Source organism: Eulemur rufifrons, chromosome 29 (genome assembly GCF_041146395.1).
Source record: "Eulemur rufifrons isolate Redbay chromosome 29, OSU_ERuf_1, whole genome shotgun sequence".
In the NCBI taxonomy this organism is placed as follows: Eukaryota; Metazoa; Chordata; class Mammalia; order Primates; family Lemuridae; genus Eulemur; species Eulemur rufifrons.
Genome location: NC_091011.1, coordinates 36,270,288 through 36,297,908, shown reverse-complemented (window position 1 = coordinate 36,297,908; position 27,621 = coordinate 36,270,288).

Here is a 27,621-nt window from a genome sequence, read left to right as displayed (position 1 = left end):
TATGTTTTCTTTAGCTTAAAAAGTGAGAGCTTTTTTTTCCCTAACTGTATGTTTTGTTTCTTACTTACCATCACTTTTTCTCCAAGACTATATCATCTTAATATTTGGCTAACGAATATTCACCTAAAATACCTCTGATATACTCCACAAAACTCTTTCTAACAGATAATGCTGGAATTAGATCAGGAGATTAATACATACTGATAGGCTAGAGGGGAGCTGTGCAATGGGACTTTCTGCTATGAAGGCAAGGCTGTCAGGTCCGGCCTCTTGGCAGACTGTTGTCCTGCTTCTTTGGCTCCTTGCTTGGAAAATTCACGAGCAGGGCTCGTGTGACGGAGTGACCACAGACAGGAAGCAATTCCACACAAACAGCTTTTATAGCAGAAAAGGGAGCTATACAAAGGGAGATTACATTCTAGAGAGGAATAGGTCAGTCTCCACTAGTGGAGAAAGACACTGAGGACTCCCAAGTAGTTCCCTTTGATTGGCCTGGTCTGGGGGAGGGCTTAAAGGATGTGTGGGATGTAACCAGATGATTGTTGTTATACATGATTGACAAGTGTTTTATAACAAAGTTGCAGCTCCACAGTTGTGTATGCCTCAAAACCTCAAGTTCCTGCTCTGTGTAGTTGTTAGTTGTGTTTTCCTGCAGTCCCGTCCCCAGCTTCTCTGTCCCTAGGAACTCCTCTCCGGGCTGTATCTGCCACCTGCAAATTTGGTCCCTGCCTAACAAGGCTTTCCTGCATTTACCAATATAGTAGCAACCAGCCACATGTGTCTACTGAGCCCTTGAAATGTGGCTAGTCATTAGGAGATTAATTTGTAATTTTATTTAATTTTTAAAATTAATTTTTAGTTAAACATTTTAAAATGCTTTAATTGTATTACATATTTAATTTTGGCTAGTAGCCACTGTATTAAAGGATGCAACTTAGAATAATAATGATAAAGAAATTGAGGTCAGAAGAAACAGACACATCTAATTTGAACAAAAGGAAAGAAGAAATACTAAGACAAAAAAGAAGAATGCTTATGATGGATCAATATCTACCAGGGCTTAATCTTCTTTTGACATTTAGGCCATATGGCCTTACTGAGGTTAAAATGCCATATTATCAATTTTTTTTTGAAATGATGTGACTTATTTTGATTTAGAGCAATTCTAAGAATTTAGAAAATTTCAGGTTTGGGTAGGGCATTCCTCCAATTGTTTATAGTAAAAGAGAATAAACCACATATTTTATAAGATTTAAAGTTTTTTGATGGCAGAACACAGCACACTGACACTAGGGTAGATGAAGGCAGAACTCTTTGTTGCTTACAACAGTAAACAAGAGACACACAGATAATTGTATGTGGGTACAGAATAACAACAAGCTGTAGCTGTAGGGGAAAGTAGAGTGGGGTTAGCTAGGTTACAGGGACCCCTGAGGATTTGCTAGTTAATAAGTGTGCTGGCTGCCCTTAGTTTTCTGGTACTTGGCCCTGGGGAGAATAGGATATGTATATAGCGTAATAGCCTCATAAGTTGAAGTCGGGATGCGGATTTAATCAACTTCTCAGAAAGGGGAACTTACTGGCCTTTAGCCAGAGCCTCAAAACAGGATCAAGACACCACAGTTAAAAAATATATATATATATGTGTGTATAGATATTTTACAATGACTCCTTGTTGTCTTGACATCAATGTTGAACTCAATTATTTGAGGTATTCAAGTGGCCACCAATAGTAATGGAAACTTTCAGAGAGTAGGATATAAGTTCCCCTAAACAGTATAGCAAAACATTTTATTATGAGCAGAAAGGAAAAAAAAAAAAACTAGCAGAAGTATAAGTAGTCCTTGTGGGCCAGCCTGTAACCAAGTTACCCATTTATATGGCAAAAACAGTATGAAATTTTGGGGCCTCTAATAATATCCTGGTGGAGTTGTAAAGTGTGTTTAAAGTTTGAGTTATATTATTTTTTGTGATAGTAATATCTTGGTGTATTTCTTAAGTCAAGGTGATAAGTGCAGCAGTTTGTTGTTGGAGGATATGAACTGATAGTTTGGTAAAGCCTCTGTAAATATTAGCAGTATTCATTTGTAACCCCAGGGACGTGTAGCTGTGGCAGTCACAGTCAGAGACCAAGTGGGGAGGTTGTGGTGGCAAGCTCAGGAGTGGGGAGGAAAAAGGCTCTAGGGAGTGAGAGGTCTAGTCCAAGGGGAACCAAGATGAGGCAATGGTGTCTATAGAATGGTATAGAATGGCACAGATAGTAGTAACCTCTACAAGGTTTCCCTTTAGGCATGAGAGTATAGACAGAAAGCAAGGAGCACACCAGCATCATGAAATATGCAAACAAGGAGCTCAGCAATTATAATATAATCCCTAATATTAAAAGAAAAAACTAATAAATGTTCTGCATCCAATTTGTCAGCCCTTAGGGAATGGAGCCTGTGGGTGTTGCTGGTGTGATGCTCTCAGTGTCTGGGATGAAGTTGTCTCTGGCACAGGGGTTGAAGCCATCTCTAATTGTGAGGTCTTGGGCTGAAGTGACATTGCCTAAGGCTAAGTCATCTCCAGCAATGAGCTCCAGGGCCAGGGCAATGTTGTCTGAGATATGGGACTGGGCTATCCTTTATCAGTAGGTACCCACCAGAGTTGCTGTGGGTCTTGTTTAGGGTTATTATAGTGAGACTGAGCCTCTTGTGAAACTTTAAGGGAATGCTGCTCCCGGCAGCTTGACTTATGAGTATGTTTTAAGTCAAGGCTCTGTGAGTGCACAGCTAAGAAAGGTGATATTGGCATTTGCGTTGTATCTGTAATTGGACAAAAGCACCAGAACCTGGCTGGCACAATTAAAGAATTAAGGGTAGATGAACCTAAAAGCTCTTAACAGTCCAAGATTTTGTCTAGACAGATGATGAAGGGGGTTCTGTTGCAGATGCATTTTTAATTTATATGCCCAGATTTGCATGCATGTCGTTACTAGTGTGTCACGTTTTTGTCAATTAAAACATTTGTGACTGAGCATGGAGTGACAGCGTTAGCCTATTGGCAGGCCCTCAAATTTAGGAAATGGGCCCTTTGCCTCAGTTGCTAGTTTGGTAGGTGATAGACAAGCCATCTAGTTCTTTTGGTTGTAAGGCTTGTACGAGGCTAGCCAAACTTGATGGAAAGTGGACGTCAGCATTTGTCATGTTGAAACAATGGCTGAATTGGAGAGTTTAAGTCTGGATTGCAAACCAATGGAAGCATTCAGATCAAGAGTAAAGAGATCAAGGGTTGACAGAATTATGTTTAGTTGCACTTGACAGGACTTTTTTGTCTGATGTTGATTTTCCTCCAGCTTGTATTATTGCCAATGAAGGGTTGTCTGTTTTAGTCAATATGGGATATGGCATTGATTTCATTATTATCTCAATGTTATTTCTATTTTATTTACTAAGTGGAGTTTTCTATCTCCCTAACTGGTACTTTACACTGACCATGTGGATGTTCCTGGAAAACTAATTTTAATTTTCTAGCGAGGATTAGAGGGAGAGCCTGAATTAATTATCCACTTCTTAGAGCCTAAATATCGAAGAAAGTCTTTTGGGTGGTGTAATTTTATGCTCAAAGGGTTCCCATATCAGATGGGCAGGGTCCTGGCCCATGGGAAAATCCATGATAAATTGATCAAAAAAGAAATCTTTACCCTAGAGCTGGCATACCTCCTTTATGGGATGGAGAAAAAATTGAAAATCCATAAAGACAGGAGGAGACATTATTAAAGGGCCACATATAATATAATATGTCTTTATATACATGGAAATGAGACATTTCCTATTATTTAAATATAAGAGTGATAGGAAAATGTTTAAAAGTTGGTATGTGGTGTGAGTTGGCTAAAGGGCCTTGAATTAAGAGATATTAATGCTTGGGACAAGACAGAGATCAGTTTATGAGTTTATTTGTTATTTTGTAATTTAAATAAGAATTCTTTGAGAAGTCCATTAGGTATCTCAGTTAAACCAGTTGTCTGGGACCTACTGGGGAAATGAAAGTTTTATTGAATGCCTTTTTACAGAGCCCAGTGTTACGCACTCTGGGAAGTAAGTGTGTGCTCTGATTACCATCACTAATGTCTGGAATTCCAAAGGGGATAAGGAGTGTCCTACTGAAGCCTTGTTTTGTGGCCTTAATATAAGCAGAGACATGTGTGACTTTGGTTTATATTTTGGATATCTGTGAGGAAAGAGATTCACAGAATTCTTTACCAAGAAGAAACAACTCTTAGGCAATGATTTAAGCATTTGTAAAAATGCACAGATGGGGCAATTTGCTGACCAGGGCATTCAGAGCTAAGACGACTGCCTGAAGTCTGGCCAACTGTGCTGACCCTTGGGTCCTGCCCTTTTATCAGGATGTAAAGCAACAACATTCCAGCAAGCTGCATCACTTATGATGGTGGCAGTGCCAGCCCTACAGCCTACAAACTCCCATTGCTTCACACTCAGTTAATCCTAAGGGGCTCCCAAAGGAGCCAAGGGGTCTGGGAGTGGGGTGACCTCCTTCAGCACCATGGCATTTGTCAGGAGACTGAGGACAATAGAGGCCACACCCTCCTCCAGGTAGAATATGCCAGAGGGTCCAGGTTTAGCTCCATCCTGTATCAAGGAGGCCTCAGTAGCCATGCTGAGCTTGGAGGTGCTGCTCCTATGACCTAAGGCATTAATGGGCAACCTAATGGACATAACAGGTCACAGGTGCAGGGTCTGCGAGATCCTCTATTTCTGCAGCCCAGCATGTGGTCAGCACATTTTGCTCTAATGGTGTATAGCACAGAGCCAGGAAGTTCATTTTCATGTTTCAGAAGCCCATGGGCAAATTACAGTCATCGTAGGCCGTCCAGAGACTGCAGGAGGCATGAGAGGAGCTTGCTAGAGCCTCTATAGTGAGTACCTAAGGGTGCTAATGCAAGTGCCTGTCTTTTTTTTTTTTTTTTTTTTTACTAAATCAATTATTTTAATAAAGCAAAATGTACTTCTGAGAGAAAATAACCAAGCTCATTGGTGTTAGTACTTTAAATAAAGCAATCTGATATTTAGCTGAGGGTGACTATTGAAACTGTTGAGATCAATACTGTTCACTGACTCTCCAATTTTAGTCCAAGATAAGCCTTGTTCTCACTCCTTTTAGGAGGGATACAACAACTGAGATAAGAGGCCAAACTGCATTTTTCGGGAAATGGTTTCACTTTGATCTTTATTTTCTTCCTGTCATGATCATCCATAACGTTATACCTTAAGGAGCATTATGTTACCACAAACCTTTTGCCACAACCAGCATGTTCAAACATAAATGTGTTTGGAGCTCTGGAGCTCTGGAGATTAAACACAGTTGTGTAGTTTCTGCCACAATTCTCTCTTGGATGTCGACAAGCATCCCATTTTGAGACATGTGTTTTCATATGTTGCTTGAGATTATCTGCATTTTAATGTTTTCTGGCATGCTTCCCATGTTATATTCTCTTTAGGGATTTTTCTCACGTGTTTTAGATGCTCCATCTGTGCTTTTGCCACAAAGGGACATTCCTTTTGACATATATTGCCCTCGTGGACCTGTCCCTGTCCTCTCAGCCTGCTACGCGAAGCTGTTTTCCACAGTTCTCAAAGTTATACTTGAATCATGGTTCACTTTTATGCTGGCACTGGTGGATTTTCAGCTGCTGATGTTTCTTAAAGGTCTCTTTCTATATCCTTCAAAACTGCATACATATTGCTTTTGCTAATTTTCATGTTTGCCTGCAAACTGTTTCTTCCAGTTGGATTTTGTGTTGAATTTGTGATCACAGCCACTAGCTGCACAAATGAAAGGATTTTCTCCAGTGTGAATTAGGATGTAGTGATTCAGATGGTATCTCCTGATGAGGATTTTGACATACTCTTTTTATAGTCACAAACGAGTCATCTTTCCCCTGTGTGTTTGCACAGGTGTGTGCTGCAGGGGCAGCCCACTGAGGCTGAGATCTTGCCCACCCAGATAAAGAGCATCTGCAATAGTCAGGGATGGCACCAAGGCCAGGAGCTCCAGGGTTCCTGGGCCTCTGCACTGGGCTAGAAACAGTCACATGAGGAGCCACTTGAGGTGACCAGGTATAGTCAACCAATGTTCTCCCTAGCACCAACATTCTGCTCTTGACAACTCCACGCACAACCCAGGAGTGGGGCCCTGAAGGGTCAGCTGAATTTAATTTGGACAGATTTTAAGCCACTTAAGGAGCCACTTAAGGTGACCAGGTATAGGCAGCCAACATTCTGCCTAGATCCAACATTCTGCTCTTGACGACTCCATGCACAACCCGGGAATAGGGCCCTGCAGGATCAGCTGAATTTAATCTGGATAGATTTTACAGCCTTTTGCTGGAGAGGGTTCCATTTAAGGTGAGCTGGTTTAAAAGTTGTAGTATCAGGGACATTAAGTAGAATTTGTAAATGAGGAATATGCTGCCTCTAAAACACCAAAAGGACTAAAAGATGTTAGACATTTATATTTTTGATGAGTGTGTCAAACAAAACTCCTTGCAGGAGGATGTCATTTATGTAATATCATCATATCATACCTGTGCTGCTGGAGAAATGTGGACGCAGTAAGCTCTTGTCTGCAAAGATTGTGTGCAATGGAAAAGCTATTGAGGTACCCAATAGGGTAGCCTAGAGAAAGTTTATTTTTTCCTTGGAGACAAAGGCAAACTACAGCCTTTGAAATAGCCACTGAAGAGAAATATTAGCCAAATCTACAGAAGCAAAGTATTTATTTGTTGTTGGTTGGATGATGTAAGTAATTTTAATAATATTAGGTATTCAGTGTGGGGACCTTAATAGATGGGACCACCCTGAGGCATTATTCTTTATTTTTTATTCTTTTAAAGCTTTAAGAACAGGCAACATTGAGCTGTTAAATGGAAAGGCAATGGGCATAATCACACATTTATTAGATTAGATCTTATGTAATGTTTGAATTTTTGAAGGTCCTTTTTAAATTTACATTGGACCATCTTAACTATTTTAATATGAAAGATCCATAGGGTCTCATTTCTCAAGCCAATTTTTAAGTGCCAAAGACTGTATTTAATTTCAATTTAGTACTTATTGTATCAGAACATACATACCCAAGATGAGATATTTTAAGGCAATGGATACTATGACTATGGGGAATTTAGGAAGGACTATAAAGTGAGGAGTAACTACTTTTTCTCTATTTAAAAGTTTAAATTTTTTTTAAGTAATAGGGTCTCTCTATGTTGCCCAGGCTGGGATGCAGTGGCTATTCATAGGCAGGATCATAGTGCACTCCAATCTCAACTCCAGGCTTCAAATGATCCTCTCAAGTTACCAGGACGACAGCTGAATGCTACCACTACTGGCTTTGTTTTACATTTAGTTACTTTCCCAAGATTGTAGAGGGTATCATGTTTAAATTTGGTGAGATCCCTGGGTAAAACCATGATTTAAGAACCAGTACAATTAAATCTATGAAGTTTTGTCAATTGGTGCATTTTAGCAGATATTAAAGTTAATTTAGTATCTATGGTGTAGAGATACAAAAGCCCAATCAGTATACCTTTTATAATATTGTTATAAAAATTATTTTACTAAATTTTTTATTTACAATTTATTAATTTATGGACAATTGTCTGTGTGCGCATGTGTATATATAGACAGAGTTATATTAGCATATAAATATATGAGGGCTGTCAGAAAAGTATCCAGCCATAGATATCATGGATACATGGATGCAATGGCTGGATACTTCACTATTTACTTATTTAAAATGTTTTCCTCTTATACCTAGTTTATTTCTTTTCATTCTACTATTTCTCTTCTTTTGGGCTTCTAACCACCAAATGCCATGTGTTTTAGTTTCTGTCTCTATCTGACAACTTAGAGTTCAGACCTTCTAGGTGGTTACAGGAAAGGAGTGGGGAAGGAGCCTGATGATTTGCCTCATAGGCAGCTGTCTCTTCCTCTAGGGCTTCCCAGTCCACCTCTGAAGGCTTGGGGTTTCAGCTGAGAGCTACAGAAGCCTCTCTTTGGGGCAGTGCAGTGAGCTCCTTTGTCTGACGTACCAGTCCCTTCGCATGTTGCTATGCAGGGGCACTCATTAATACCAAAGCACACTGGCTAGGAGTTTTGCATTATTTAAGCAACTGTGTGACTTTTGCAGGTGTCTGAAGCGGGTTGCTGGAATGAAATATGTGTTTCCTTGTCCCAGAGGCCCCCTTTGGATTGAGTATTGGACAGCTAGACTCCATGATATTCCTGAAGGCCTGGGGAACATGAAGTTCCCCGACAGGAGCAGCAAAATGTGCAGCAAAGAAGACAGGTTCACTGTGATCCCCACCTGAGCAACATTGACAACCAGACAGGGGTGCTGTTTCTTTACCACACAGGAACCCAACCAACAACATCTCTATGCACAGGTGTTACCTGAAAAACACAGACAAACCAGCATTCTGCCCTACATGATGATAAACAAAGAAAAGAAGAAGGGAGGGCATTGGAGTACACCTCTTCCTGAAGTAGGCCTCTGCCAAATACAGGCAATGACTGGAAGCACAACAGAATACCAGCCCCAGGCAGTGCGGCTCCAGTGGTCCATCACTCCTATTGCCATGTGAGGGGCCTCCACCCAGGCTTGGATCTAGTCTCTGGAGTTTAGTCCGATAACACTCTTCATTAGAATATTCTGAGAGATGTAGAGATACGTGGCAACCACAGGCAGCAGACACAGCAACAGGCAACATGCTGAAACGCAAACTCAAGTTCTGCCCAAGCTATCTCAGCATGGTCTGGAACCAGTTAGTAAGCCAAGAACAGTCTCCTGAAAAGCTATCCGAGAGTCAGCAGTCATCCCGCTCACAATGACAATTGTTTTATAAGATTTAAGGATTCATTTGATGGCAGGATACAACACACTGACATTGAATACATGAAAGGTGGAACTTCTTGTTACTTCCAGCTACTGACACAAAGCTGCCAGGCGGGGCACAGAGGGAATCACATTCAGGGACAAGGCAGCCGCAAAAGAGAGTTGTAGTGGGCAGCTATGTAGGGTCCCAGGGCAACCAAGGTGAAGTTATTTAGGTTGCTCTATTGGCTAAAATGCTGTGCTTAATTGCCTGGTACTTGGTTTGACCAAGGAAGTGGCTGGAGTGTGGAAGTAATCAGCTTTTCAGAAGAGTGGGGGGCTGACCAGTCTCTAGTCAGGGCCTCAAAACTAAGTCAAGATATCATTAAAAATAACCTAAAGAAACAAAACCCCATAAATCTCTATTACACCACAGGTAAAATAGAGTTAGTAATGATAATAATAATGGTGATAATATTTAATTTTTTGAAAATGTATTTTGAAAGGTTTTGTTCTAAAATAATTGGATTAGGGAAGCTATCTATATGTTTTTGAGCTCCATTCCTATCTGAGACATTTAGGAAGAAAAAATGTTAGTATAATATTTCTGAATTCCCAACAAGCTACAGATATATATTTTATTTTAATTACTAGCAAAAACAGTAGCATAGACACAAATGAAAAACATCTCAAATGAAAGAACAGATAGATATCCTTTCTTTGTTCTGTTGATTACTCTTTTTAAGTTGCATATGTGACTCCCATGTGATAATACATTAATACAGGTATTTATTCTAAAATTTCTGTCTCATATTGAATAAATGATAGTGACAGTCACTATAAACTCTGGGTCCTTTTGCAGGTATACTGCATGCCATTACACTCCAACCTGTGTGACAGAACCCCTGTCTCTCTCTAAAAAAAAAAAAAAAAAAATTAAAGAATTTAAAAAAAAGAAAAAATAGCTTTATTGCTATAACAAAGTACCACAGACTGGGTGGTATAAGCAATGGAAATTTATTTTCTTATAATTCTGGAGGCTGAAGGTCTGAGGTCAAGGTGTTACCAGGGTTGGTTTCTTCTGAGGGCACTCTGCTTAGCCTGTAAATGGCCCTCTTCTCACTGTGGTCTTCACTCTGTTCTTGTCTGTGTCCCAATCAGCTCTTCTTGTTTTTGATTTCAAAATATTAAGGAGGTACAAGTGTTTTTGTTACATGGATAGCGTATTTAATGCTTAAATCAGGGCATTTGGTGTACCCATCACCAGAATAGTGTCCATCCTAGCTGATAGGTAAGTTTTACGCCTCACCTCCCTACTCTCCCCCTTTCTTGGTTTCCAATGGCCTTTACACTTCTTTGTGCTTGTATGCACCCATCATTTAGCTCCCAATTATTAGTGAGTACATGTGGTGTTTGTTTTTCCATTCCTGAGATACTTCACTTAGGATAATGGTCTTCAGTCCCATTCAAGTTGCTGCAAAAGATATTACTTCATTCCTTCTTATGTCTGAATAGTAGTCCATGGTGTGTGTGTGTGTGTGTTTGTGTGTGTGTATACCAAAACTTTAATATTAATAATTAACTACAGTGGTTAATAAAGTTCAGGGTGATGGGGTGGTGGGAGAGATCTATTGGATTGTGTCTAGGACAGGAGGGAGAGTTTAAACTGTATAAATATGTTTTGAATTATGTGAGAGTATGACCTATTAAGAATTTACATAGGCCAGTCGCAGTGGCTCACACCTGTAATCCTAGCACTCTGGGAGGCCAAGGCAGGTGGATAGCTCGAGGTCAGGAGTTCAAGACCAGCCTGAGCAAGAGCGAGACCCCGTCTCTACTAAACATAGAAAGAAAATTATCTGGCCAACTAAAACTATATATAGAAAAAATTAGCCGGGCATGGTGGTGCGTGCCTGCAGTCCCAGCTACTCGGGAGGCTGAGGCAGTAGGATCGCTTAAACCCAGGAATTTGAGGTTGCTGTGAGCTAGGCTGACACCACGGCACTCACTCTAGCCCAGGCAACAGAGCAAGACTCTGTCTCAAAAAAAAAAAAAAAAAAAAGAATTTACATAATCACACAAATATGTATTTAATCATAATTCTGACAAGTGCTGCAAATAAAAATACATCATGATATATATAGTATAGTAGATATGTGCTATATATAGTACATAATAGAGCCCATAGAACATAGACGATAAAAGCACTTGTACTATAAGAAAAACTCAACAAATATATAGTATAATTTATTTTTGAAAAAATACAAAAAAATCTTGCTTTATATGAATTATGTTATGAAGCCATAAAATGATATTGGGTAAATTAAAGGGTTTTGTATCCATGCAACAAAATATAAGGTTTAGGGGTTTTTACTTCAAAGATGTCTTAGTAATACTGTAAATGTTATTATGATATGTTCTAGGGGATAATTTACAATTCATTTAGGGTAAGGATAGTCTAATATAAAATTTAATTCCCAGCATTGTTCATCCATAAATTTATGAAAGTAACTCTGGCTCCATGGATCAGTGACTAGGACAACTTGACATGATAAAGTAATACTCCAATGAAGTGGTATTGTACTTCGTAACACTTTTTTTACCTTTTAATATCGGTCATAAGTATAAAATACTTAACATGTTGCTGTAAATTTCATATTGCAAAACAAAATGCAATATCAAATAATAGATCTGAGTGTAATATAAGGGATATTAACCATTTTGTTCACATCTTTATTAAAAAATTATTTAACTTCAAAATATAAGGAACATTAAATTAGAGGGAAAACTAAAGCCAAATACATCAAGCCTGCAAGTACAGTGATGAAAAAATAAAATAGTGTGGATTTATTGATTATTTTTTTCAAGAGAAGTGGTGACTTCCACATTCCCACTCACGATAACCAATTCTCAGTCCTCTTTTTTCTTAACACATCAATATTAGATCTGCTTAATAATGCCATCTTTGGCTTTAAGGATACTGCTCTTTTCTGGGTCTTTTACTATCTTGGTGGTTTTCCTTTTTAGTGTCTCAAAGTAGCTTTTCTTCACTTTCCCAATATTAAATCTTTAAATATCCAAGGGCTCTGTCCTTGGCCTTATTATCTTTTTTAAAACCTAAAACCAGTCACTGGATGATCTCATCTAATAAAATGGATCTAAAAAAACCCATCTATCCACTGACAACTCTGAAATTTATGTTTCTACCCTGGTACTCTCCAATGAACTCCAGATTCACACATCCAATTATCTATTTTGCATCTGTAATTTCAAATAATATGAAACAACCTTAGTTATATTAACCATGTCTAAAACTAAACTCCTGTTCATTAGCCCCACCACACATTCACATTTTGCACTCTTTCTTCTACAAATAAGTGGAACAGCTATCCTTCCATTTTCCAGTTGCTGGGATGCAGGGGAGAGTCACCATTGACTTCTACATTTTTCTCAGACCCATATCCACCCATCAGCAAATTCTGCTCACTCACCTTCAAAATATACCTAGAGAAAATAGTATGGAGATTCCTCAAAGAACTAAAAGTTGACCTACCATTCAATCCAGCACTCCCACTACTAGGTATCTATCCAAAGAAAAAGAACTTTTTTAATCAAAACCACACTTGCATTTGAATGTTTATTGCAGCACAATTCACAATTGCAAAGATCTGGAATCAACCTAAATACCAATCAGTTCATGAGTGGATCAACAAAATGTGCTATATGTATACCATGGAGTACTACTTAGTTGTAAAAAGGATTAACTGATACCTTTTTAAATAATTTGGATGGAACTAGAAACCATTATCCTATGTGAAATATCTCAAGAACAGAAAAACAAACATCACAGGTACTCTCTATTAAATTGGAGCTAACTGATGGACACACATCTGCACAGAGGGAAGTAAAAGTCATTGGAAATCAAGCAGAGAAGAGGGAGGAGGGGAAGGACAAAAACCCACCTCACAAGTATAATGAACACTATTCAGGTGATGGGCACACTTACAGTTGTGACTCAAGGATTACAAAAATAACCCGTGTAACAAAAACATTTGTATCTCCTTAATATTCTGAAATTTAAAAAATATGTATATATACTTTTATATATATAGATATATACTATAGAGAGTATATATATAGTATAGATATATACTAGAGAGTAGTATAGATATATATAATATATACTGTAGACATAGTATATACTACTATACTATATGTAGATACATATACTATAGATATATACTAGAGAGTATATATACACATCTAGCATAGAGTGTGTGTGTATATATATAGGTGTATATATATCTAGGGGTGTATACACACACACACACACACACACACACACCTAGAGTGCTTTAAACTATTCCATCTCTTCTCAATTGTCAAATATCTTTTACCTGGATTATTAAAATAACTCTCCTAACTGGTTTCTCTGCTTTCACTCATTCCTCCAAAGACTATACTCCACACAGAAGACAGAATAATCCTTTTACAACTAAATCAGAAGAAATATTTTCCCTGTTCAACCCTTACAGCAGGTTTCTTATCTTAATTAGAGTAAGAGTCAAAGTCCTTTCTAAGTCCTATGGCCCCTACGTGAACTGTCTCCATTTGATATTGCTAACCATCCTGATCACACCTACCATCACCTTCTTACTCACTCTGCTCCTGTCATATGGGTCTCTCTGAGCTCCCTTGAACATACTCTGGCCTAATTTTTTTTTCCCTCAAATGTCCTCATTTTAGTCACCTGCTCAATATTTGCTCAGATGTTACCTTATCAGAGACCTTCCCTGAGTACCCTGTATAAAATAAACCTAGCATTTCCTAGCTCTCTGGTTCTGTTTTATTTTCTTCCACATTTTATCAGCAAATATATATTTAGTTGTTTGTTTATTTTCTGTGTCTCTCCAGGAGAATATCAGCTTCCTGAAGGCAGGGCTTTTTAATTTTTTTTTTTTCTTCCATGTATCTACAATCCTTAGAAAATGCCTTTCCTACAGTAGGGAGCACAGTAATTATTTGTTGAATGAATAATTGAGCAGAGAAGTAATAAAGAACATCAATTATCCATGAACTTACTATTGGCAAATAAGACAGTGAAGACTTGAACTGGAGATTAGAGATTTCAGCTCTCTTGTTAAGCAGCAAAAATTAAAATTTAGTATAGTATCAATGGAGAAAATCTTTGGTTTACTAAACTTTCAAATATAATTGCAAAACAAAACCCAGTGACTTGAAAAAATAGATAATTTATATTCACTAAACTTTAAGAATGTAAACATGAAATTAATATAGAATGGGTTTCCACAAGAATGTAATACAATTATGCTGAATTGCACTCTGCCTGTATTTTTTTTTTCATTTTGTTTTATGTTTTTTTAAGGGTGGAGTATTTAACTTGTTGACCCCAGAATGATATATGTTAAAAATATTCAAAAGAACTGTTCACTTATAGAAATTAAGCTATTTATATAAATTTGTTTATGTGAACTTATAGTTCTTCTGATTCTATGATCTTTCTTGGGCTCCTTTGTTATAATTGAGATAGTACAAAATATTTCAAAAATTATAAAACTTCCAGAGAACACTGACAAATTTACCAAGTTCTTGAACATATGCAGTCAGGTGAAACCAGCCTTTATATTGCATGAATCAAAAAATAAATCATCCAACACAGATTTGAAAATTGTAACAATTTAATTTGATATTTCTCCTTGGTGTTCTCACATCTGCTGAAGACATGGAAATTGTTGCTAGAAAGGGTAAGTATAAAAATGTCCTCTTAACCTTTGGAGGTAGAGAGGTAGAAAAAGAACTAGATGCAAACCACACAGATCACAGTTAGCAAAAATAGTAACATATGCCTTTACCAGTAACTCAAAGAAGCCTCATAGTTACTTGAAACTTTCATTAGCCACCAGGCACCTATCATTTGAAATATGAATTTTCAAAAACAGATCCTATGCCTAGTTAGGGAAATAAGCAACATAGACCATGTAAATATAACTTAATAGGTCAAATTAAGTATTTCAATTCCTAATAAATGTTGAAAATTATGAGTGTATTGACAAAATGTTTTCAAGAAAATCTCTACATGACTTAAGAGAGCAGTATTGTTTTTTGACAGGTGGGACACCATGGATTACTCTAGCATTTGTAGTTGAGTGGTAAACCTTAAAACCCAAACATGAGTCAGAACATCTGGATCTGCTCTCACAGAGCACCTAGTCTTGACTCAACTTTTCAGAGCGACATGGGCTTCAGTGATGTGCATACCATGCTCAGAGGTCTGAAGAAGCCAGACAGCAAGGTTGAAAGCATGGAGTCCATAAACATTCAGGTCACCTCATAAGTTGTAAGCATCTAGAGATATGATTTTAAAAATAATATGTTTGATAATTGACAAATGCATATTTTTTTCATTCCTTGGAACAGAAACTGGATGTTGAAGTATGCACTCGATTTTCTTTTCTTTTTTTTTTTTTTTTGAGACAGAGTCTCACTCTGTTGCCCAGGCTAGAGTGAGTGCCGTGGCATCAGCCTAGCTCACAGCAACCTCAAACTCCTGAGCTCAAGCGATCCTCCTGTCTCAGCCTCCCGAGTAGCTGGGACTACAGGCATGTGCCACCATGCCCGGCTAATTTTTTCTATATATATTTTTAGCTGTCCATATAATTTCTTTCTATTTTTAGTAGAGGTGGGGTCTCGCTCTTGCTCAGGCTGGTCTCGAACTCCTGAGCTCAAACGATCCGCCCACCTCGGCCTCCCAGAGTGCTAGGATTACAGGCGTGAGCCACCGCGCCCGGCCTCGATTTTCTTAATTACTTTTTACAAACATGAAACATTGGTTCATTTGATGAGTTTTTTTAAGCATTTTCTGTAATCCCTATAAAATATTGAGAAATGATGTCAACTTTTAAAAATCTCCCACATGAGTGTTCATTTTGAGGCCTTGGGAGAGTTACAAATTTGACAAAACTCAATATTTGTTATAAACCTATTAACTAGGGAATTCCTAACAGCGATTAATTAAGCAGAGTTGGGCAAAATAAAATATCATGGCTTTTCTACTCTTGGTCAGTAAAATGTTTGAAAAATAAAAAAAAATTAACAAAGAAACTAAAATAGGATAAATTTTTAGGGATTTTTAGCATCCAAATTAATATGGCAACCCAAAGTAACATTGATATGCAATTATAATGGCTTTGGGTAGATTTGTGCAAAGTGACTTCAAATAGGTCTTTAGTATTGGTCAGCAATCTGTCTGTGTTATTCTATGAACTTTCTCTCCCAATTTCTCCAATGACCACTTCAATTTTCCCCTCTATCCCCAAACATCTCCTGCCTTCCTATTACATTCCATCCATTCTCCTTCATGTGTGTTTGGACCCCATCATACCTTCTAAGAAATAGTACCCAACTTCCCTTTCCTGAATGTTTAATCTCAAGTTCTCAACTCTGTCTTTTCCATCAACATATAGTCATTCTCAGGCCTTTATTCCATATCTTCCTCTACTTACGGCCCTATCTCTCTTCTGCTCCATACCCAATCATCTTTTTAAAATTAGTTCTATTTTGTTGTCTCCATTTTCTCAGCTCCTACACACAACTAACACACTCCATGCCAACATAGCTTCTATACTATTATTTTATGGAACATTCCTTCCTAAGGTCATCAATGGTGTCGATTTTGCCAAATCTGGGGCACATTTTTAGTCCATTTCATTGATTTCTCAGTAGCATCTAACACTGTTAACCATTTCCTCTTTCTTGAATTACCAATTTGCCTCAGCTCCCATGACAAAATACTGTTGACGAATGTCAGAATTAAAGTAAGTACTTGAATTAAAGCAACAACAATGGGAATGCAAGAAAAAAAAAAAAGAGAGAGATAAAACACATCACCAGCAGACCTTATTGTCCAAAGAGTATTATGTAATTGTAGCAGACACTATCAGCTATCCACCCAAATCCTTTCTCCCTTCTTTTGTAGTAGCTGGCATGTTATTGTTCAGCCACATTACATTCTCCAGCCTCCCTTGCGGTTAGCTGTGACGATGAACTAAATTTATGAGAAGCAAATGTATATGCTTCTCATAAACCTTTGGAAAGAAGCATCCCACTTACACTACTCTGTGCCTTTTTCCTTTCATGTGGGTATATGAGGATGGCAGAGATACAGTCAGCTCTGGTCTTTGGATGACTAAGTAGAGCAGAGACAACCTCCCCCTCACCGCTGTGCACACGCATTTTCCTGGGTTGGAAAATGCTCCGTGGACTTTAAACATTAGGAGGTTTGTTGAAACAGATTTCTGGCCTTCAGAAATCACACTTTGCTAAGCACTGTGTTAGACTATTGCACAGAATATCTATTTTTTTGAGCCATTATGTTTTGCATCTATTGTTAAAGTGCTTTAGCCTCCCCTATCTAATTCAGAAATGATTATGAATACTTGATGAAAATTATTTTATTTTTATACTGGGATGGGCACCTAATTTGGCATAAAATAGAACAAACCCTTGTAAGCACCGTGAGTGATTGGAAAAGGAGTCAAACTGCTGTATCCAAGTTCTTCGGTTTGTCCTCTATCTACTGACTGTCTTTCCTATTTTTCTTAGAACTAACCCTTAGCTCCCAGGGCACAGTTTCCAGTCCAAAACTGTTCAAATGAATGAATCATTTAAGGTATTAAGGATTAGAGATGAAGAAATAAGGAGGCAAAAAATAGAGGGAAAAAAGTACTTCACAAAACAACATGGTTTTGGGTTTTAAAATAGGAAAGAGAAAATAATATTTTGTTCCCAAATTTATCTTGCAGTCTTTGGGTGAGTGTGGGGAATGGTGAACATGTGTGCTGTTTGGAGCCAAGGTACACATGCTGTTCAGAGCAGGTGGATACACTGGACAGGCGTGAGCACTCGGCAGCACTGCTCACTGGTTCAGCTTCGATAAGTGATTAGGTGAGACACCTTGGACTAACCATTTCAACCACGAGGAGAGTGATCTAGATGAGCCCTAACATGCCGACTAGATTTGACAATCTGTGACCCTGTAACTGAACTGCTAATTTCATAATAGGGAAAAGAATAAGACCTTTGACATCCTGTAATAACACATACATAGCAGGCTCAAACTCTTTTGATGGGCACATATAATTTTTGTGATGTTTAACTAGAGTAGGAAGAGACATCTAGCCTTTAAATTTGATATATGTCAGTTCAAATGCCATAGTGTTTGTCTTTTTAGATTTAAGGCATAAAATGAAAAATTGAGAAATATTGGTTCTTAGCAACTTCCAAGCAGTACAGGGCAAAAAAAAAAAGAAAGAAAAAAAGAAAAGAAAACTTTAACTTTTAAAAAGATTTAGAGATTTTTAAAATTTAATTATCTTCTAAATGTTCTTAGGCTATTTAATGACTTAACACGGGTTTGTTTTTTTTTTCTCATTATTGTTCCCTCCCTCCCTCCTTCCCTTCCTTCCTTCCTTCCTTCCTTCCTTCCTTCCTTCTTTCCCTTTCTTTCTTTCTTGACAGAATCTCTCTCTGTTCCCCCAGCCTACAGTACTGTGGCATCAGCCTAGCTCACGGCAACCTCAAACTCCTGAGCTCAAGTGATCCTCCTGCCTCAGCCTCCCAAGTAGCTGGGACTACAGGCATGCACCACCACACCTGGATAAGTTTTCTATTTTTAGTAGAGATGGGGTCTTGCTCTTGCTCAGGCTGGTCTCGAACTCTTGAGCTCAAGCAATCATCCTGCCTCGGCCTCCCGGAGTGCTAGGATTACAGGCAACAGCCACTGTACCCAGCCACATTTTATCTATTTATTTATTTATTTTTATTTATTTTTTTTTTTAGACAGAGTCTCACTCTGTTGTCCGGGCTAGAGTGCCATGGTGTCAGCCTAGCTCACAGGAACCTCAAATTCCTAGGTTCAAGCAATCCTCCGCCTCAGCCTCCCAAGTAGCTGGGACTACAGGCATGCGCCACCATGCCCGGCTAATTTTTTCTGTATATATTTTTAGTTGGCCAGATAATTTCTTCCTATTTTTAGTAGAGACAGGGTCTTGCTCTTGCTCAGGCTGGTCTCGAACTCCTGAGCTCAAACAATCCACCCGCCTTGGCCTCCCAGAGTGCTAGGATTACAGGGTGAGCCACCTCGCCCGGCCTACATCTATTTCTTATAACCAGGATTGAGTTATTCAACTTGACCGTCTGCTTATTGGTTGACATTCAATATACCTTGAATTTTTCAAGAAACCATTTAGACAAAGTAATGTACCTCAGGTTTTCTCCTTTCTTTATAAACATAAACCCTAAAGGTCACACAAAGATTGTCCCCAGGTTATCAAATGAAACCTAATTTTTTTCCTGGAAACAAATCTTTTAACCTCTAATCTTTTCATGTCTCTCTCACTTGACCATTACATGAAAAATGGGAAAATCTCCAGGCGGTAACAAAGGGTGGCAAGTTAGGCAGACCAGAAATTAAAAGAATAAATTGGAAAAAAAAAAAAAAAAAAAGAACTCAGTGAGGAAGTCTAAAGTTAATTTGATTTCTTTAAGGCAGGAAAAGATGGATGACTACTAAAATCAGTACATTGTACAATGTATTAAAAAGGCACATTCGCTGTATGTAAAAGACATGAGTGATTAAATTCTAATATTAAGGTGATTTCTAGGGAGATTAGAGACCCAATATGGTATAATATGTAGAAAACTTGACAATAACACGGGAGGTCTTATCTCAAGCCCAGCTGCTCCATTTCACATCTTATGAGGTCAAGTGGTTCATTGAGTGGGTTAAACTTGATGGAAATGTATTCAGGAAGCCCCTTTATTTTTCACCAATTATTCAATCTTCCTACCCCCTGATAGTACATCCTGCAAATCTCACAACTTTCAAGTCACTTCTATTTCCTTTTCAATCATTATGACTCACTCTTGGTTACTCAGATGTTTGTTCCAGTCTAAATCAGAGCTCCAATCTCTAATGCCATTCAAAGTTTCTCTCTTCTTCACAAGAGTGACCCATGGCTCAAAGGCTTCTAGAGAAAAAGAACATTTTGACTTTTCATTTCCCATTATCTTTCTCTTTCTTTTCCTGCCTTACCTTTTCTAGCTTCTTGAAGCCATCTGCATTCATTGGCTCATGTTTCTTCTTCCCATCACCCCCACCTCTTGCTTCCAAAGTCATGTCTCCTGCCTCTTCTCTCATTTCTCACTTCTCTCTTGTAAGAATTTCTGTGATTACATGGGCCCATGTGGGAATCCAGAATAGTCTCTTTATCTCAAGCTCCTTAGCTAAATCACATCTGCAAAGTCTCTTTTACCTATAGGGTGACATTCACAGGTTCCAAGCATTAGTGCATGGATATTTAGATGGCCATTGTTCAGCCTACTCCAGTTTCTTTGAGGACTATATTAACTAATGTAGATAATGTAAACAAAGTACCTACAATGATGTCTGGCACATAACACTCAACATATGTTCCATTTCTTCCTCCTACCTCCTCCTCCTTTTACTAGGTTGTAGGATATTTTGGTTAAGGCACTGATCACCAAAGGGTCTAGCTGCCTCTTCTGTAAAACTGGATATAACACCCACTTCCTTTGGGAATATAGTGATGGATAAAACTGAATTCACTTCTGTCATTTATAAGCTTACATTCTATTTGAGGGAGCAGACAATAAAAAAGTAAAAAATATATGTGTGTGTGTGTGTGTATATAATGAGATATTAATTACTGTCATAAAATAATTTAGCAATTTAGTCAGGGAAGAAGAGATTGAGTGATGAGGTGGACACCATGATGCATGGCCCTCTCTCTCAATTTTTTATCTGTCAAATGTGACCTCCATAGAAAGGACTTAACCGACCATGTGATCTAAAAGAGTGTCCCTGCCTACTCTGCCCATCATTCTATCTCTTTTTCCCCGGCTTAACTTTTTATGACATTAATTACTATCTCATATTGTGTTTATTTATTTTGCTTACTATTTTATTGTCTGCTCCTCCAATAAAATGCAAGCTTCAGGACAATGGAAGTTAATGAGTCTTATTCATTTTTATATCCCTAGAATAGTCTGACAAGAGCAGAAGCTCAATTAATGCTTACCGAGTGAAATAAGAAGTTGAAAAACCTCCTTAAATACTAAAATAAAAATTACAAAAATAGGAACGTATTCAATTCCAGTTAGATTGAATATTTTGATCTGTGGCATTTTTATGTCCAATTAATAAAGATAATTCATAAAAACATAGTTTGATTAAAATGAAAACAGTGACCTTTAAATTTTAAAAGAAGATATTCTAGCTGCAATTCAATTCCAGGGATACAGTTTATAATGATGATTTAACTTAGTGACATGTTTACAAACCAGCAACTCTTCATTTATGATTTTCAGCATGTTGATTATTGACATTGATGTCCTTGTTAATGAATTTTTTGATTGAAAGAAAGAACATGTGTATTTCTCTGTCAGTTTCATTATTTACCTTAGATATATTATTTTTTTTCAATGTGCACATTGATCAATAATGAGATTCTGGATTTGGGGGAAATATCTTTAAGTAAATAATACTCAACAGAAAAAAATTCTGTCTGGTTTTAAAAAAAATCCTATTCAAAAATCCAATTTATTTTCAAAATTTTGGTGTAAGTTATCTACATAAAATTCAAATAGTTATCCTTAAATATGTATATGTATACATGTATATATATTGAATATCTGATCTACAAAAATTAAAAGCAGATTTCGTGTCCTATGTAAACATATATTTCTATGCCAGAAGTTTCTACTAGTTCCAATTGTCTAAGTTGTTACTCAGCTTGATTGTTTTGAGAATTGGTGAATGTGAGCACTCTAAATTGTATACAAGCTGCATTTTTCCACGATTACTTCAAATAATATATTACAAACAGAAGATATCAGAGGGTGATGTTCAGTGAGTACAGACTTCAAACGTGCCTAATTCCTTTAGGGCTGATGTGTGCAGAAGGTGGTGAGCAGCTTCTGCTTGTGCAAGGTGAGATGCTGCCAGGCGTAAGAAGCCTGCAATGGAGAGCTCACCTAACTTCTTGTAGACCTATGGCAAATTAAATGCAACCACAAATGCTTTGGCATTCTTCCCATCAAGCGGGGGGTCTCATGGCCCTTTCCTTTAGTTCTGGCTGGTTTATGACAACTTTGGACAATAGCATTTGGCACAAGTAAAGCTAGTCTAGTTCTGCACTTATCTATTAAGTGCACAGACAGCCCTGAACTTCCAGATAAGAAGTTCAATTATCTTGCTAAGGATGTCGTATGGTGAGGCCCTGAGACTGCATAAAAAGTGGAAGGGAAAAAAATCCAGCAAGGCCCAGTCTTTCAGCTCCATTAAAGCACAAGACTTGAAATAAACAGTCTTGGACCTTCCAGTTCAGCTCAGCCCCAGCTGAATAACACCTAGTGATCCTAATTATGTTCTGATAGAGCAGTAGAATTGCCTAGCTGAGCACTGAGTGAATTTCTGAGCCCCAAATCATGAGCTCATTAAAGTGGTTGTTGTTTTAAGCCACTAGCTTAAGGGGGAGTTTGTTAGGACCAATAGATAACAAGAACAACCCCTAAATAAGTCATTCTAAAACTTCAGCATAATTTATATGTTTGAAAACAGTCTTTGTCAAGCCACATCACCAGATTCAACTCCAGGGCTAGATGCGGTCTTGTTATATTAGTAATACCACCGTATATTTTAATGCTATCCTCTGCAGTGACCACAAAGATGACCAGGCCTTACACTTTTACTGTAAATCAATACTATGTGATATTGTAATGAGCATATTTAATCACTCATGTTCTGCTTCCCAAGGCCTGAGAGAAATTGAAAAGAGTAGATCAGTCACTGTATACATATTTCAAAATCAGATGGTCTAAACCAGATCATCTTAATTTTCCTATTCAGGGAAGATCTAACATTCATTGTTCACCCAGTTAGATTTAAGACATGAGAACCCTCTGTAACTATTGCTCAAACAAAATTAATATCAGAGCTCCATAGCATCTGCCACTTTTTAAATATATAGAATATCTTTGTCTTTCCTCTATTTCCTAATCTGAGAGCTTCATTACCTTTCACATATTTTCCCAAACTCATTCCACTAATATTTTTGTAATATTATTTTCTACCTCAATAACTGTCTATGATTCCTGATTATTGTTTATGACATTAAAAGTCAAATCCTCATTCTGGTTTTCATATCCTTCCATAGTATGTTAGTATTTTCTGCTGTCTACTCCAAAATTGGCTGTTTTTTTTTTAATGTTAGTCACTAGAACTAATTGTGGTCAATAATATTAAATCCTGAAAATTAAAAAACGTACATTCTGATTTGGTTAAAGAGAAAGCTGAGGGTGAGGCTCATACTAACAGACATTATAAATGAAGTTTTAAATGTAAAATAAGACATTTTAATCCATCGATGTTTTAGATTTTCTGTCCATGCTAATGATAGCGTGATAGAGTTGAATATGTAAAATGGACCCATGTAGACATACTTGGAGGTTTTCAGATCATGGGCATGGGGTTTAAGTCAATTGAGAAACTGCTTATGGGCCCTCTTAAAGACATTAACTAGTAAATCACAGTAATAGACTATGGACCAAGGAAAATAACGAGAAACACTTCCTCTTGGTTAAAATATCTCAGAGCCCATAACCCATTAGCAAATATCTCCTGCTTCTCTCAGCCTGTCAGTCTTAACCAATGCTCTGTTTTGCACAACCCTTCTTAAAACCATTTAATCCAATCCTCATACCCTATATAAAAAAGGCCTGTCATAATGTCTTCAGATTGAGAAACTGCTAAGACTTGCCTGTGGAGTGTTCTCCCTTGCTATAGCAAGTTTATAGCAAGCTAAATAAACTTATCATTGTATGACTACAGATATGTCCCTCCTAGCCTTTGGCCAACGGGCTTCAAAACTACCACTGACCAAATACGTAGTCTTGCCTCATTATTTAATAATCATGAACCTCATTTCTGTTTCCTTGTATAATACTGGTAATATATATCTTGCAGTATGCTGTGAGGTCTAGAAAAAATGTATAAAAGGTACCTAGTGTCATATATAGTAGATAGTATCAGTAAATAATGGATAATTTTTATTAGTATATTTATTTTTTAAAAATATACATTGTACCTAGTAGAAATGTGGCAATGTTCTCCATATAACTCCTGGTTTATTTCTTTTAAACTTAATTTTCATTGTAGCTCAATGTCTGGGACTATAAATCTGAATAAACTGTCAGATAGGGCCATCTCCGAACAGAGATGACTAATGTTCATTTGGAGGACTGAATAGAATATTCATAGTCTATTGGCTTTTAAAAACTATAACTAAAACTGGATTCAATGACCTTTCAAATTTCTCTGTCCTTATTAAATCATGATTTTTATCATCTATAAAAGAAAAATTCAGTGTCCTGTGTTCTTGATGTGATCAGAATTTGATCATGGATATGATAGTGGAAAAAGAGGGGAGCATTATAGGAATCTTTGAGACAAAAAGGAAAAATATTTTAATAAAATGATGGGAAAATAATAAGAAAATGCATAGCTTTTTCAATTTCCTGTTATAGTGTATGTACATGGTTTCAAAATGTAATTAATTAAGGAGGAAGCCAATGCCAAGGTCGGGTTCCCTAGGAGACAGACTCTGAGATTGACACGTGCATGCAACTGGTTTATTGGGTAGAGCTCTACAGAGCAACACCTGAAGGAGAATGAAGGCTGCATGATTGAGCAGAAGGAGAAGGTAAAGGACCACAGAGTTGAAACAAGACTCAAGTTGATTTGTTGGGGAGCTTTAGAGTTGGTGTGGCCCTTCTGAGTTTTCTCAAATTGAGGCTACAGGGCTTGATCTTTATACACCTTCATTCCTTAATCAGTGAATAAATAGTTCCCTTTGGCAGAAAGCAATTACTGGGAAAAAACTATGCCGTGAGCCAGGCAACATTCTCAGCTGCTGGAGGAAACCGACCTGTTGGTCCTAAAGGAATTAACCTTAACATCACTACAGTGAATTTACAAATTTATCTACTTTTGTGTTTTAGGACATATTATCTGTTCCTCTTGGATTTGACCTTTGAAGGAGTAAGCAAAGTTGACTACTAATTTAAAATATATTTAGCAAAAAGCTTGAATAAATCTGTATTAAATCCAATATTAAGACTTTCTGAAAATAACTACCTCCCCTGCCACATGCATGTAAGTTATTGTGCTACAGATTGGCAACTGTTTTCACCTCATGTCTCTTGTCTGTATTTACTCTTTAAAATATTAAAATAGGTTTATGTGTGGAGATAAATATCTCAGTACTGTGTTCCTCAGGCCTTTATTCTTTCACCATAGTTTATTGGGTTCCTACTTAATATTTCATCAATGATACGACAATTTAGTTCTAACTTTGCTTTTTTTATACTACAAATTGGTGGGAAACTGCATGAGACATGTTGTGTACCCAGTGCAGCATAGCTATTAAATTATTTCCATTGACTATCCAATTGCTATTGAATAGAAGGATCAATATTTAAGATATTTATGTGGGACACACATCACATACCAATATATGAGCTGCAAATGCATTTGGTTTACATATGAAACTGTTGCTACTGGACTGATTTATTTAAATGGTGATATAAAACAACCACTTATATTTGTATGATTTTTGTTTTTCCCTCATTCAGTTTCTGAATATCACCTAAATGTTGATCTTGTGTTAGTCCATTTCCTGCTACAGTTCCCAGGTCCATAAGGCTATATCTAGTACTTCAACAAGCAAACATGGAATTGAATACATAAATTTTAAAATATGGATCACAAAATTAGGTACCAAATTCCTTTATGAGAAATGCTGGTTAATAATGTGCTTCATCACACTTGGATTTTTTTTGTTGTTGTTCTAGGCATTAGTTTCTGGGATATCATTGTGGAATCATACACTATTTATGAGGAATTATAAGTGGGTAAGGATAAAATGCTACCCTGCAAATATATAAAGTATATATTTTAAAGCAAAACACCATTTTGAGCAAGGCATTAGAACTGGGAAGTGCTTAGAGACAGAGAGAGTAAAATATGAGACTGACATTTGGCTGAAAATGATGGCTTGTTCTACTTGAGATGAATGATTTCACTTAGTACATAACCTATGCTTCAATCCAGACAGGGCATTGCCATTATTTATATTCTGCCCATTGGAGTCTTTAAATTGATTGGGAAAAGTTAAGAGATTATTTTAACTTATCTGTAGGGATATAATTTTGGTTAGTGCTGTTCATTTTCCACTTTCTATTGAGATTCTAAAATGTCTCAGTGGGTACCTTATTTTATTATCTCATTGAGCCTAACAAATCCTAGTGAGTTAATCAATAGTACCTGTGGGATACCTTTGTCACCTTTCCTAAATATCTGAAGGGTGATATAATGCTAGAAATGAGAAAAAATGTTTTTATAGGTCTGGTGTGCTATAGGGGATGCATAAAACTCTCATTTTAAAATGAATTATCTTTGTTCATCTTTTCTTAGATAAATAGACATAAACACAGTATCTTTTCTGTCATGCTTTGAGTGTGCTATTTTAACTTGCTAATATCAAATTAATGAAAATAGAAAGGAATTGATACATTTTAGGACTTTTCTTATCTGATATATTTGCTAAATGTTGTGATGTGATGATTAAAATGTTCAAATTCTCTGAAAGCTATTTATCTTTTTATTCCTTTTAATGTGTATGTATTAAATTATAGGTCTAAAACAAATTGAGTTGTTATTTTTAAAACTAAAAATTAGAGGTCAGGGTGGAGCAAGATGGCCTAATAGAAACCTCCAGCAATTGTCCCTCTGCACAAACACCAAATTTAACAACTATCCACCGCACAAAAGTACCTTCAGAAGAATAAAAAATCAGGTGAGTGATCATAGTACCTGGTTTTAACATTATTTCAAAGGAAGAGGCACTGAAAAATGCAGAAAAGACAGACTTGCATTGCCTATGCCACCCCTCCTCCATCCTTCCAGCAGTGCAGGGCCAGTGTGCTCAGTGGAAAGAGTATCTGTATGCCTGGGGGAGGGAGAGTGAAATGATTGTGGGAGTGGGACTTTGCATTGGAACTCAGGGCCTCCTTTTCTCAAGGGAATACAGCAGAGGGCAGAATTCTGCCAGCAACCATGGAGGAATCTTTTAACCAACCCAGACAGAGGAAAATCCTCTGTCCCGGTAGTAGAAACCTGAGTTGCAGCTAGCCCCACCATCAGCTTATAAAAAGTGGCCTGGGGCCTGGAACAAATTCATAAGGCAGTTAGGCCACAAAGACTGTAGTCCTTAGGTAAGTCCTGCAGCTTTGCCAGCTCAGAGACAGTGGACTGGCGGTGCCTGTGACCTAGTGAGATACCCGCAGTGGCAGCCAAGCCAGTTCCTATGTCATCCAATACCCAACTCCATGCAGTGAAGATCAGGGAGAGTCTTCTTCTTCTTGGGGAAAGGAAACGGAAGAGTTTGGAGGACTTTGTTTTTCAACTTGAGTATCAGCTCATCCACAGTATAAAATAAAGTATCGAGCAGATTTCTGAAGCCCCTGATTCTTAGTTCCTGTATGGCATTTCTAGACTCACCCTGGGACAGAATGGAATCTGCTGCCCTGAAGGGAAGGACCTAGTCCTAGTAGGATTCACCACCTGCTGACTAAGGAGCCTGTGGG